Source organism: Lynx canadensis, chromosome X, assembly GCF_007474595.2.
Source record: "Lynx canadensis isolate LIC74 chromosome X, mLynCan4.pri.v2, whole genome shotgun sequence".
Taxonomy (NCBI): domain Eukaryota; kingdom Metazoa; phylum Chordata; class Mammalia; order Carnivora; family Felidae; genus Lynx; species Lynx canadensis.
The window spans coordinates 92,456,068-92,469,817 of NC_044321.2; the positions used below are offsets into that span (position 1 = coordinate 92,456,068).

General features: G+C 59.1%; 1 long non-coding RNA gene across 1 annotated transcript in view; it reads left to right on the forward strand.

Annotated features, from left to right (window-relative positions):
- The first annotated feature begins 405 nt into the window (after positions 1–405).
- Positions 406–13,750, forward strand: part of LOC115507453 — a 33,524-nt gene continuing 20,179 nt past the window's right edge. Inside the window, exon 1 of the long non-coding RNA XR_003966655.1 lies at positions 406–592. This is a non-coding gene — a long non-coding RNA (uncharacterized LOC115507453). The remainder of the gene's footprint in view (positions 593–13,750) is intronic.

The following is a 13,750-nucleotide window of genomic DNA, read 5'->3' on the forward strand; positions in this document are numbered from 1 at the left end:
GCCACACAGGGACGCTGGCTTCCTAGCAGGTCCTGGGCAAAGAGCGGGAGGTGATGGGGCGCAAAGAGCGCCTGCTCTTCCGATCCCGACTCTCACCCGGGGAGGGAGCAATTAAAGTTTCCATTACCTCAGGCGTATGAATGATGCAAACGTGTAACCTCGTCTGAAAGTGTACGTATTGAAACTTCTTTCCCCCTAAATAGTTTTGCTACTGCGGAACGGTACATTTTCGGCTTTATTGGATCATTTACTTTCTCGCCGGCAGGGACCCTACGAAGGAGAAGTTGGTTCTCCTTTGCAAATGGCAGTAGGTGGGTTTCCCCTCAGACTTGCTCCCGCCCGCCTCGCCCCGCCCCTTCTTGCACCTGGGATCTTCTGAGGACGTCCCACCCCTCCCTTGGGCGGGGCTGGCAGTTGAGATACTAGATTTCTCCTACTCCTTTGGCTGCCAGATTTCAACCCTCAACCCAGTCTCTGGAACGATGAAGTGAAGCGCAGGTTTGAGGGCAAGTGGTGGCTGCCTATTCCGGATCAGAGGTGCGGCGGCCCCGAGGTGGCCCAAGACTGCACCACGGCGCGCGGCCTCCGCCAGGTGGGTCCCTCGGCTTTCGTCCCTTTGCCGTTCCTTTCCCTTCTCGGGCGCGAGGGGACCGGGGGGCGGGGGGCCGGGCTTGAGCGGCCCTTCCGGGCCCAAGGACCTTCCCTGTCCTCCAGAACGTGGACAGCCTGTTCCCGGCGTGCGACGTAGGCCAGTGGTGGCTGCTGCCCGACCGGCTTGGAGGCACAGGAGGGGACTGGCCGAGGCGGGGCGAGCGCGGGCTCCGGGATTGTACCAGTACCGCCGTCTAAGTTCTGTGCCCAGGCGCGTGTAGGGGGGGGCTCCCAGGAGCGCCTTCTCGGGGCTCCCTGGTCGGTGGGCCTGGGAGTGTTTCCCCAGCGGTGGCTGCGGGGTGGGGGTGGGGGGGCGCGGATTCCTTGTCCCCAATCCCTACTCTGGCCCCTCGCCTTCTTCCCCATTTACGTGGCCCCAAGAGGTTCTGCTCGGTCGGTTTGGATGGAGGGCTCCTCGGAAAGTATCCCTAGAGAAGTGACATTTCCTGTAATGAATTTTTGACCTAAAATAAATTACAGCTCCATTTCCACGTGTGCATTTAACCACGTTGGGGGAAAAGCCCCTAGATTTTCAGGGGGTTCTCCTCAACTGATGGAAGTGCTGGTAGTTCACTGTTTTCATCTAGTTACAGTTTTGTAAAGTTAGAGGAGTTATCTGCAAGGAGGATGCCTTCTATTAATGAAAGAAACAGTGAAGCTTTTTAAAGAAATAGTTTCAGGTTAGTAAAGATAATAAAATTTAATGGTTATACAAACCACGAGTAAGGCGAACAAATTATATGTGCATTTAAAAAGTCCAAAAGTAAAACAACCTAGTTACTTTCAGGCCCCATTGTTAAGGCGGGTGGGGGCGGGGCAGGGTGTGCGTGCGCGCACGCGAGCTGCACGCACATGTGTTTCCGGTTGCGGAGAGTGAGGGGGAAGGAATTTTGGCCATATTTCCAAAATTTAAAAATTCAAATTGTGATGGCAAGAGAGGCCTATCGAGATAGAAAGGTCAGAGATTTTCGTATAAAGGACAGTACTTTGTTTACAGTGGGATTGTTATTTCCTGGGTAAAGGGGACTTTGGGGCCACTTGTAACAATTCAGATCCAAGAGAGGTCCGGGAAATGGCAGATCGGGCAGGACTTGGTTGGGAACTTATTATATGTAAGAAGTTATACGGAAGTTAGGTTTTGTTTGTGTTTCTCTTATATGAGTGTCTGAGGAGTCTTTTTGTGTATTTAAGAGCATTTTATGTTTCTGTTTCCGTGAACTGTTAATATCTTTTTCTATTTGCTAGTTGCTAATCTTTCTCTTAAATGATAGTTGGAAGCTCGCCCTACGTATTAGAAAGACTACTAATGTGAATTGAAATTTTTTTCCTTTTTATCAATGCTTTTCTAACTTTGATTACGGTTTTTCTTCCTTAATATGGCGAATTTTACATGGTCACAATTGTCCATTTTAAAGATTTTTTTAATGTTTATTTTTGAGAGAGAGAGACAGAGTGCAAACGGGGGAGGGACAGAGAGAGAGAGGGAGACAGAATCCGAAGCAGGCTCCAGGCTGTGAGCTGTCAGCACAGAGCCCGCCCCAGGGCCTGACCTCACCAACTGGGGGATTATGACTGAGCCACCCAGGCGCCCTTACCCATTTTTTTTTTTTTTAAAGGATCTTTGACTCAAAAGGCTTTTCCTTCTCCAGGGTTATAAAGGAATCTGCCCATTATTTCTTAAAGGAGTTCTACAGCTTATAGTTCTTTACTCCATGTAGAGTTTATACTGTTTTATTGTAAGGTTTGTGAAACTAAGAGCCTATTATACATGACTACCCCTTTGTCCCAAGGCAGACCACTATTACTGATTTGGGAGGCTGCCTCATTGTGTATGAAATTCTTGTATGACTTCAGGTCTGTTCTTGGATTTTGTGTTCTATATATTTGCACATGTGGTAAGACTACTTCTCACACAACATGGCTGTTAATTGTCACAACTCTCCAAGATATTCCTGCCTATTTATTTTCCTTTGCAAACACTGGAACATAACAAAGCATTCAAAAGTCTTGGATTTTCCTTAGTATTAGAATAGATTGATGAATTAACTGATGCAGAATGGAAATGTTCATGAGGTTAAGTGTCTTTACTGAATAATACAGTATATCCTTACTCTTGTTAAAGTCTACTAGCATTTAGGAATTTTAAAGTTGTCCTTGAGTACATATTCATGTAACTTTTATGCCTAAGCATGTAATATTTGATTATTGGTACCTTAAAATCTTGTATTTTATTTTATTTTTTTAAGTTTCTTGATTTAATTTGAGAGAGACAGAAAGCACAAGAAGGGGAGGGGCAGAGAGGGAGAGAGAATCCCAAGCAGGCTCCATACTGTCAGTGCAGAGCCCAATGTGGGGCTCGAACTCAGGAACTCTGATATCATGACCTGAGCTAAAGTCAGACACTTAATGGACTGAGCCACCAGGGGTCCCTTTTATTTTTAACTGGATGTTGATTGATGAAATTGGCTTCTAAAAATTGGTAATGCCCCTGATTACCAAGAAACTGGTTAACATTTTCAGTATTGGTGAATAGTATATTCTCTATAATCTAACCACCCCTTCGAGAGGTTAAAATGTGTTCACATATCCCTCTGAGTATGGGATTTTTGAGCATTGGCTAGGTAACGTTCTGGGAAAAATAAGTTATAAATCAATGTCTTTCAAATGTTTTGCCTCCTAATACACATTGTTGCATAGTTGAAATATTACTACAGTTTGGGACACCTGGGTGGCTCAGTCCCTTGAGCGTGCAACTCTTGATTTCGGCTCAGGTCTTGGGATTGAGCCTCATGTTAGCCTATGTGCTAAGCATGGAATCTGTTTAAGATTGTCTCTTTGTCCCCATATGCTCCCTCCCCTGCTTGCTGGTGCTCTCTCTCTAAAATAAAAAGAATTAAAATATCACCACATTTTTAAACACCTCATTGGAGGTGTACTGAAAACTTTGAATCTCTCATTTTTCATACCCATCTATGACTGTAAAATTTTGAAAGTTAGGGGCAGTTAAGTGGCTTAGTCGGTTAAGATTCCCAATTCAGCCCAGGTCATGACTTTGAGTTTCAGCCCTGAATCGAGATCTGCCCTGACATTGCAGAACCTGCTTGGGATTCTGTCTCTCTCTCATCCTTTCCTTCTGTCTACCCCTTCCCCAATTGCGCATAAGTGCTCTCTCACAAAATAAATACATAAACTTAAAAAAAAATGTTTTGAATGTTAATATTAAGTGGGAATGATGTTGAGACCTTATTTATTAAGCTAGTGACGAGTTCATCAACCAATTGAACTTGTGGTCCATACCCAGCGCTGTGGCTAGATGTTCTCAAGTGTGTACTTTTCACCAAAATTAACAACAGGGTATTATGAAGATACAGACAGTAGACTACATGCCTGAGGTTCCCAGGTAAATTTCTAAACAGGAGGAAATTGAAATAGACTGGAACCAACGAAATAGGAGCTAAACAAGCCGTTTCGGAAAAGAAAGGTGTTCAACAGACTTTGATTTAAGGACTCCAGAATTGGATTACATAAATTCATAGTGAAAGACAGTACATACTTTTATTAATACCTAACGATGAATTTTAGAACTGTAAACTATGGCCCAGACTGTATTCAAGAGGATCACCAAAAAACAAACTTTAATACACTTCTAACACTGTTCCTTTTCATAACCTAATTAATTATAGAGAGATATTTTCTACTGAAAAAACTTAATCAGTAAAAAACATTCTCTTGTTCATTGTTTTCAAGTAGTATTATTGGCTTTATTGTAAACACGTCACTGGTAAGAGAAAATGTTTACGATTTTTTTCTTTTTTAAGAAACAGATTCTTTTGCCTAAAGAGTAGGGTGTTTTACAGGGAGTAAGAAGTATTTATATTAAATTCCAGAAATAAGTTAAAAAGACAGAGCCTCTCAGCCCATACTGGTCACCTTTGTGTCTATGATAATCTGAACCAGATGATCCCTGAGAGACCACTGTAAACACTTCAAAAGCACACCCATGGACCTACAATGCTCTCCTGAGACGACACACTATCAGAAGGCTTCTGGAGATGACTCCATTATTACCTTACCTATGGCGTGTCTTCCTGGGTCTGAAGACCTTCACGGGACTTGACGGAGACCCAGTTGGGTTGGAAGTGATTTACCAGAGAAAGAACACCGGCCCTGTGCGTTGGCCTTGTTACCGCCGTGCCAGAAAAGGCACGGGTCCTGGAGAGCGTGGGCACACCTGGGTGCTGCCCATGCCTGGCCTTGGCTCTCGTGGGAGCTGTCCAGGAATGGAGCCTGGGGCAAGTGTGAGGCCGCTTTGGCGTCAGTGGTGCGGCTCCAGGCCGCCCTCCCCAGTGACCCGTGGGTGCCACCGTCCGCGCCTGAACCGCGGGGGTGCCCCGGGGGTGAAGGGCCAGCTCCTCGGACCCGTCCGTCCTCTGGCCGCGGGAAGCGGACGCCAGCGTTGACAGCACGGCTCCTGCCCGGGGGCCGGCGCAGACCTTGGCGTCTGGCTGCTAGAGGCTTCGGGGTCACGTCAGGCTGGCCCGTCGGGGAGTCCTGACCGAGGATGCCCGGGTGAGCGTGTGCCCCCGTCGGGCACTGAACGGCTGGACAGGGGTGGCCCAGAGTATGGGTCCATGACCAGTGGATGGTGTGTGTATGCGTGTCTGTGCACGCGTGAGCACGGGTAGGCGCGCACCTGGTTTTTTGCCCTATGACGAGGGATTGGGGGAGGGAGGGGGGGTGTCAGGGTGCCCTTCCTATGACATAGGTCAGGTGTTCACTATAGGAGAGGATGGGAGCCTATTGACAGGAAAGAACACCGTTGGTTGGCCTCGTCCGGCCGTGCCAGAACAGGCACGGATCCCGGAGCACGTGCGCAGAGCTGGGTGTCGCCCGCGCGCTGGCCTTGGCTCCCGTGGGAGCTGTCCAGGGACAGAGCCAGGGGCAGGCACAAGGCCCCTTTGGGGACTGTGGTGCCGCTCCAGGCTGCAGTCCACGCCTGAATCGCAGGGGCGACCCATGGGTGACGGTCCAGGTCCGGGGGACACGTCCGTCGTCTATGCCCGTGAGGTGGACACCAGTGTCGACCCCCACCCCTAGCGCGTGCCCGCCGGCCGCTTCACACCTTCGTGTCGGCCGGCAACTAAAGGCCTCCAGGTGGGAGCTGGCCTGGCGGGGAGTCCTGACTAAGCTCCCTGGGACCATGGGCCCCGTCGGGTTCCGACTGGACAGGTGGGGTGGGCTCGGCTCGGGCTCTGGGTTCCACGACCACTGTGTTTCCTGAGGTCCCCTGCAGACCTACAGGGATCACGACGAAGCCCTGGAGATGATCAGAGACACCGCGGGGAGCCTCGATGCGCCTCGCCCTGGCTTTCCGGTCCCAAAAGCAAGAGCCAGTAAATTGCAGCAGGCAAAGGGGACAAATCAGCTCTCTAAGGAGCCACCAACGAGGGGAGGGGTTGCCACAGACGGGTGGAGCCATGGGCACCACCATGTTGGAGTCCAGTGGACATGGCCTAACTTTTTTCCACCACAAAGGGCGGGGAAAGAGGACCTGGGGGAAGGGCGATTGGCATTCGTGGTGCAATACTGCCATCAAGTGGATACCATTGGCAATACCGTGAGCACCTCTTCTTATCTTCCCTACTAGCAGAAGGGGGAAGTCCCTTGTCACACTGCAGTTGCTCCCTACAAACCTGGTCACACTACAGTTGCTCCCTACAAACCCCCAACTGCCCTGAGGTGCAGAGCTCCCGCAACCAGGCAACCCGGGAGGCTCCAGAGAAGAGTAGCAAGACACAGCGCCAACTCCCACCGCCCTGTGGGTCGGGAAGTGGCAGCCACAGCTCTCCACGCTGGTGGCCGCCATGTCTGGGCGGGACAGGAGGGGAAGAGGCCGCCCCGAGAGGGCCAGGAGCACCAAGCTAACTAACTAGCCAGGAGAACCCACCGGGCCAGGGGCGCTGGGAATCTGGCCTGGGAGAGCATTGGGCCGCGTGACCCTTGCCCTAGCAGCGGGGTCCCTGTGTGGCCCGGCCTGGGGTGGGGGACGGAGAGGAGCCTGGAAACCTTGCCTTAGCCCTGCAGGGGCAGTTGGAGGGGTTGCTGCCACTCGTTGGGGGGCAGAGTCGGGACCCTGTTGTCCTTGTGTTCCATTCTGAGGATCAAGTGTGTGGCCTGGCTGCCCATAGTGCAGGGGCCTTGAGTTCTCGGGGTGCCTGGGGTTGGGGGGGGCCAGTTGTCGGGAGATGTGGAGGTGACTCCCTGGTGCAGCAGAGTCCAGAAGGCACGTGCCCACCATGGGGTGAGTGAAAGTGAAAGTGGAAGCGGAAGGGGGAGGCGGTGGCAGCGGTCTTAGCCCCCTCCACCAGCACAGGCGAAAAACCGAGGCAACCGCCGCCACCAACACCAGCGCCTACTTCTCCTTCTTCCTTCTCCTCCTCCTCCTCCTCCTCCTCCTCCTCCTCCTCCTCCTCCTCCTCCTTCGCCAACCCCCCTCCCCTCAATAGCAGATCTGGGTGCCAGAAGTGGTTGTTTGCCACAGACCCAGCAGCCGCGGTGCTATCCCCCCCGGGGCTTCACCCTCTCTGGCGGAGGCCTGGCCCCACCACGGATCACGCACTCAGGTCTCCGTCCCGCACCCAATTATGGATCGCGCACTCGATCCTCGACAGACCGCCCGCCGAGGACTCTGCGTTGGCACACTTCAGCTTTTCGGGCATCCTGTCCAACATCCCACGGGAGCGTTCAGGGCAACGGGGAGGGGTGGCCATTGACATCTGCGGCCGGATGTCACTCTTGCTTCACAGCTGGTCATCGAGGGACCGGTGTGGACAGCCAGCCCGCCTGCCCGTTCACAGGGCCAGGCACCGTGGGCTAGCGGGCCCGGTCCGGCTTTGGCCACCGGCGCCAGCACTCAGGCACTCGTCTGCCAGTGCCACCGAGGAGGCTGACGCTCGTTCCCTTCCCTACCCTTCTTCCCTTCCCTACCCTTCTTCCCTTCCCTACCCTTCTTCCCTTCTGTACCCTTCCCGCGACCCCCCGCAGCTGTAGCACCCTTCCCGTAGGCCCCGGAAGCGAGCGTGCATGCGTGCGTGTGCCCCTGCCCGGACCCAGCGATCGGACCTCGTCCCACCAGGCGGGGTGCCAAGCTGCTCCGGGAGCGCGCGTCCCTTGGCGGGACGCTTGGCTCCAAGTTCCAACAACAGAGCGCCTGCAGCGTGGGTTCTCTGTCCCCTCCCGCCAGCACCAGCCCTGCTCCAGGCCTGAGTCTCCCACGTGCACAGGGTTTGTGTCCACCGGGGTGTGATTCGCCAGGGTTCCTCGAACTGAAGCGTGGCAAGGGACCGCCAGGGCCTTCCGAGGTGGAGGATGCGTGGCTGGGCACGGGAGGTTGTGGCGAGGGGGCTGGGGGTGCGGGGAGGGGGTGCGACGCGCCTGTGCACAGCTGGGAGCCAATACATCCACCCGCTGGCCTAGGAAGAATGAGGCGCTGGGCCTCTGGGGCCGGACGCTTGGGAGAAGAAGCGGGTCGTGTTTGCAGGGCAGAAAGTGAAAGTGTTCCCCGAGGGCTGAAGTTGGATCAGTCTCGTGCCTTGGGTCCGGGTGGTTGTCAGGAGTCCCTTTCTGCCCTTGGGCACCCAGACTGGGGTAAAAGCACACATCCATCATTGACCTGTAGAGGCACTTGCTGTGGAGTGGGTGGGCCTTCTCCTGAGGAGGAAAAGGATGACCTCCGCCTGTGATCTCCCTTTTTCTCCGCGGGGGGGGGGGGGGGGGGGGGGGGGGGGGCGGAGGGTTTAGGCCATGTGTGTGTGAGTGTGTGTGCTCGCGTGTGCGAGTGTGGGTTTTGGCGATGGGGTTTCAGGGTGTCTGCCGCCGAGTGTGTGTTTGTGTGTAAGTGTGTGTGTGTCTGTGAGTGTGTGTGTGTGTGTGTGTGTGTGTGTGTGATCATGCGTGCTTGTCCGTGTGCGTGCGCAGGCGCGCACCTGGTTCTTCTGCCGTCTAATGCGAGGCGGGCTGGGGCGGTCAGGGTACCCTCGCTATGACACAGGTCAGGTGTTCACCATAGGAGAGGACGGGAGCCGGTTGGCAGGAAAGAAGACCGTTGGTTGGCCTCGTCCGGCCGTGCCAGGAGAGGCGCGGGTCCCGGAGCTTGTGGGCACAGCTGGGTGTCGCCCGCGCGCTGGCCTTGGCTCCCGTGGGAGCTGTCCAGGGACGGAGCCTGGGGCAGGCACGAGGCCGCTTTGGCGACTGTGGTGCGGCTCCAGGCTGCAGTCCACGCCTGAATCGCGGGGGCGCCCCGTGGGTGACGGGCCAGGCCCGCGGGACGCGTCCGTCATCGATCCGCGGGAGGTGGACGCCAGTGTCGACCCCCAGCCCCCGGCCCGTGCCCGCCGGCCGCCTCACGCCTTCGTGTCGGCCGGCCGCTAGAGGCCTCCCGCTGGGGGCTGGCCCGGCGGGGAGTCCTGACGGACGATGCTCCCGGGGAGCACGGGCCCCGTCGGGCTCCGACTGGCCAGGTGGGGTGGGCTCGGCCCGGGCTCTGGGTCCACGACCAGTGTGTCTCCTGAGGTCTGCTGCAGACCTGCAGGGGTCCCGACGCCGGAGCCCCGGAGAGGTTCAGGGCCACCGCGGGGAGCCTCGATGCCCCTCGCCCTGGCTTTCCGGTCCCGAGAGCGGAGAGCCGAGAGCCGAGAGCCGAGAGCCGAGAGCCGGGAGCCGGCCAAGTGCAGCAGCCAGAGGGGACGAGGCTGCGCTTGCTCCACGGAGCGTCCGACGCGGGGAGGGGCCCCCCCGCGCAGAGTGGCGGAGCCGTGGGCGCCGCCATGTTGGAGCCCGGGTGGACTGGGCCCGGCCTTTTTTTCTTCCGCAAAGGGCGGAGGGAGAGGCCCTGGGGGGGAAGGGCGCGTGGGCATACGTGGTGCAACACTGCCATCAAGCGGAACTCGTTCGCTTTCCCGCGAGCCCCGCGCCGTGGCTTCCCTGCGAGCGAAGTGGGGAGTCCCAGGCGGCAGAGAACGGGGTCCTCCCTCCAACCCCCCGACTGCCCTGAGGTGCCGAGCTCCCGCAGGCAGGCGACCCGGGAGGCTCCAGAGACGGGTAGCGGGACAGAGCGCCAGGTCCCGCTGCCCTGTGGGTCGGGCACGGGCAGCCACGGCTCCTGACGCTGGTGGCCGCCATGTCTGGGCGGGACTGGAGGGGAAGAGGCCGCCCCGAAAGGGCCAGGAGCACCAAGCGAACGGGCCAGGAGAAGCCACCGGGCCAGGGGCGCTGGGACTCTGGCCTGGGAGAGCATTGGGCCGCGTGACCCTTGCCCTAGCAGCGGGGTCCCTGTGTGGCCCGGCCTGGGGTGGGGGGCGGAGAGGAGCCTGGAAACCGTGCCTTAGACCTGCAGGGGCAGTTGGAGGGGTGCTGCCACTCGGTGGGGGGCAGAGTCGGGACCCTGCTGTCCTTGTGTTCCATTCTGAGGATCAGGTGTGGGGCCCGGCCACCCATTGTCCAGGGGCTTTGAGTCGTTCTCGGGGTGCCTGGGGTTGGGGGGGGGCGGTTGTCGGGAGATGTGGAGGCGGCTCCCTGGTGCAGCAGAGTCCAGAAGGGACGTGCCCACCATGGGGTGAGTGAAAGTGAAAGTGGAAGTGGAAGTGGAAGCGGAAGGGGGAGGCGGTGGAGGCGGTCTTAGCCGCCGCCGCCGCCGCCGCCGAAGCAGCCGCGGCAACCACCGCCACCAACACCAGCGCCTCCTTCTCCTTCTCCGCCAACCCCCTCCCCCGCCCCTCGATAGCAGATCTGGGCGCGAGAAGCGGTTGTCTGGCACAGACCCGGCAGCCGCGGTGCCATCCCCCCCCCCCCCCCGGGGCTTCCCCCTCTCTGGCGGAGGCCTGGCCCCACCACCGATCACGCACTCAGGTCTCGGTCCCGCACCCAATTCTGGATCGCGCCCTCGAACCTCGGCAGAGCCGTCCGCCGAGGACTCTGCGTTGGCGCACTTCAGCTCTCCGGGCCACCCTGTCCAACGTCCCACGGGAGCGTTCAGGGCAACGGGGAGGAATGGCCGTTGACATCTGCGGCCGGATGTCACTCTTGCTTCACAGCTGGTCATCGAGGGACCGGTGTGGACAGCCAGCCCGCCTGCCCGTTCACAGGGCCAGGCACCGTGGGCTAGCGGGCCCGGTCCGGCTTTGGCCACCGGCGCCAGCACTCAGGCACTCGTCTGCCAGTGCCACCGAGGAGGCTGACGCTCTGGATCCCGAGGGGCAGACCTTACGTGGAGACCTCTGCTGTCCCCACAAGCCCTGACCGGGGCGGGTCGTGCCTTCCCCTCCACACTCGTCCACAGGCATCCACGCGCGTCTTACCACACCCCTCACGCCCCCCCCCCCCACACCCTGCTGTCCATCCTCCCGCCGGGCACTGCCCCCTGCGAATGCTGAAGGCAGCCTGTTGCCCCTTGTCCTCACACGTGTCGCCTTCCAGAATGCGTTGTGGGGGGGGGGGGGGGGCGGGGTGAGGCCCGGGAGGGGCGGGACGTGGTGTCTGCTCGCCCGCTTACGTACACCGGGAGGGTGTGCCGGCTCACGCGTTCCTGGAACCCCAACCCCAGGGGCACGGTGTGGAGCTCCCGGACCTCCCAGCCCTCCGTGTCCCCCGCACCTTGCCCGAGAGCGCCGGAGGTGTCCGCGTGCCCTCCGGGCCCCGGCGCCACCTGGTGCGCCTGCAGAGGTTTGGGTCTCCGGACCCGCGGAGCGCCCTGCTTGCCGTCTGGGGTACCCACCCCGAGGACAGGAAGTGGGTCACGCTGGCCCCGAGGCCGACGAGCAGGGTTTCGCTGGCCTGCCGTCGCCAGCCAGGGGGGAAAGGGGGCCTGGATGGGGTGACTCCCGAGGACGATGTCCTTGTGGGCCGAGCGGACCCGGGCGCGTGTACACACCCTGTGTCAGAGTTGCCGGGGTGGGCGCCCTGAAGGTACCGGGGGCGTGCGTGGGGGGCGGGGCGGGGCGGGGGGGGGGATGTGGAGGGACGGTGGGGGGTGTGTCTCTGTTTGGGGGAGCTGTCCACGCGCCCGAGCCCGACCCACCCGAGTCAGGGGGCACCCGGGTACCCTCCCTTGACGTGGACCCAACCCCGACGTTCAGGGCGGCTCGCCTCTCTGGGAACCGGGTCCTTCCTTCCCCTTGCGGCTCATCTCTCTGTGTCCTTTGGGGTCTTGCGTGGCTCCTGCCTGTGCGTGTCTTTGCTTTGTGGTCAGAACGGAAGCCCTCGGCAGGGGGGGTAGGAGATGGTGGAGAATGGAGACGCTGGGTGTCCAGCCGGTGTGCAGGGCCAGCTAAGTGTCTGTGAGCCTGCTCGGAAGTCCGGGCAGCCCAGCGTGTCCGGAATGTCCGTTTGGACTTGAGGACCGCGCAGGGTGCGTGCAGGGGTGTCGCCGCGCGCGCGCGTCAGGTGAGACCGTGCGGGCACGGGCCCCTTCGGGAGGGGCGGTGGGCACCCCTTCCCTACCCTACCCTACCCTACCCTTCTTCCCTACCCTACCCTACCCTACCCTTCTTCCCTACCCTTCTTCCCTACCCTTCTTCCCTACCCTTCTTCCCTACCCTACCCTACCCTTCTTCCCTACCCTTCTTCCCTACCCTTCTTGCCTACCCTACCCTACCCTTCTTCCCTTCCCTACCCTTCTTCCCTTCCCTACCCTTCTTCCCTTCTGTACCCTTCCCGCGACCCCCCGCAGCTGTAGCACCCTTCGCGTAGGCCCCGGAGGCGAGCGTGCATGCGTGCGTGTGCCCCTGCCCGGACCCAGCGATCGGACCTCGTCCCACCAGGCGGGGTGCCAAGCTGGCTCCGGGAGCGCGCGTCCCTTGGCGGGACGCTTGGCTCCAAGTTCCAACAACAGAGCGCCTGCAGCGTGGGTTCTCTGTCCCCTCCCGCCAGCACCAGCCCTGCTCCAGGCCTGAGTCTCCCACGTGCACAGGGTTTGTGTCCACCGGGGTGTGATTCGCCAGGGTTCCTCGAACTGAAGCGTGGCAAGGGACCGCCAGGGCCCTTCCGAGGTGGAGGATGCGTGGCTGGGCACGGGAGGTTGTGGCGAGGGGGCTGGGGGTGCGGGGAGGGGGTGCGACGCGCCTGTGCACAGCTGGGACCCAATACATCCACCCGCTGGCCTAGGAAGAATGAGGCGCTGGGCCTCTGGGGCCGGACGCTTGGGAGAAGAAGCGGGTCGTGTTTGCAGGGCAGAAAGTGAAAGTGTTCCCCGAGGGCTGAAGTTGGATCAGTCTCGTGCCTTGGGTCCGGGTGGTTGTCAGGAGTCCCTTTCTGCCCTTGGGCACCCAGACTGGGGTAAAAGCACACATCCATCATTGACCTGTAGAGGCACTTGCTGTGGAGTGGGTGGGCCTTCTCCTGAGGAGGAAAAGGATGACCTCCGCCTGTGATCTCCCTTTTTCTCCGCGGGGGGGAGGGGGGGGGGGGGGCGGAGGGTTTAGGCCATGTGTGTGTGAGTGTGTGTGCTCGCGTGTGCGAGTGTGGGTTTTGGCGATGGGGTTTCAGGGTGTCTGCCGCCGAGTGTGTGTTTGTGTGTAAGTGTGTGTGTGTGTGTGTGTGTGTGTGTGTGTGTGTGTGTGTGTGTGTGTGATCATGCGTGCTTGTCCGTGTGCGTGCGCAGGCGCGCACCTGGTTCTTCTGCCGTCTAATGCGAGGCGGGCTGGGGCGGTCAGGGTACCCTCGCTATGACACAGGTCAGGTGTTCACCATAGGAGAGGACGGGAGCCGGTTGGCAGGAAAGAAGACCGTTGGTTGGCCTCGTCCGGCCGTGCCAGGAGAGGCGCGGGTCCCGGAGCTTGTGGGCACAGCTGGGTGTCGCCCGCGCGCTGGCCTTGGCTCCCGTGGGAGCTGTCCAGGGACGGAGCCTGGGGCAGGCACGAGGCCGCTTTGGCGACTGTGGTGCGGCTCCAGGCTGCAGTCCACGCCTGAATCGCGGGGGCGCCCCGTGGGTGACGGGCCAGGCCCGCGGGACGCGTCCGTCGTCGATCCGCGGGAGGTGGACGCCAGTGTCGACCCCCAGCCCCCGGCCCGTGCCCGCCGGCCGCCTCACGCCTTCGTGTCGGCC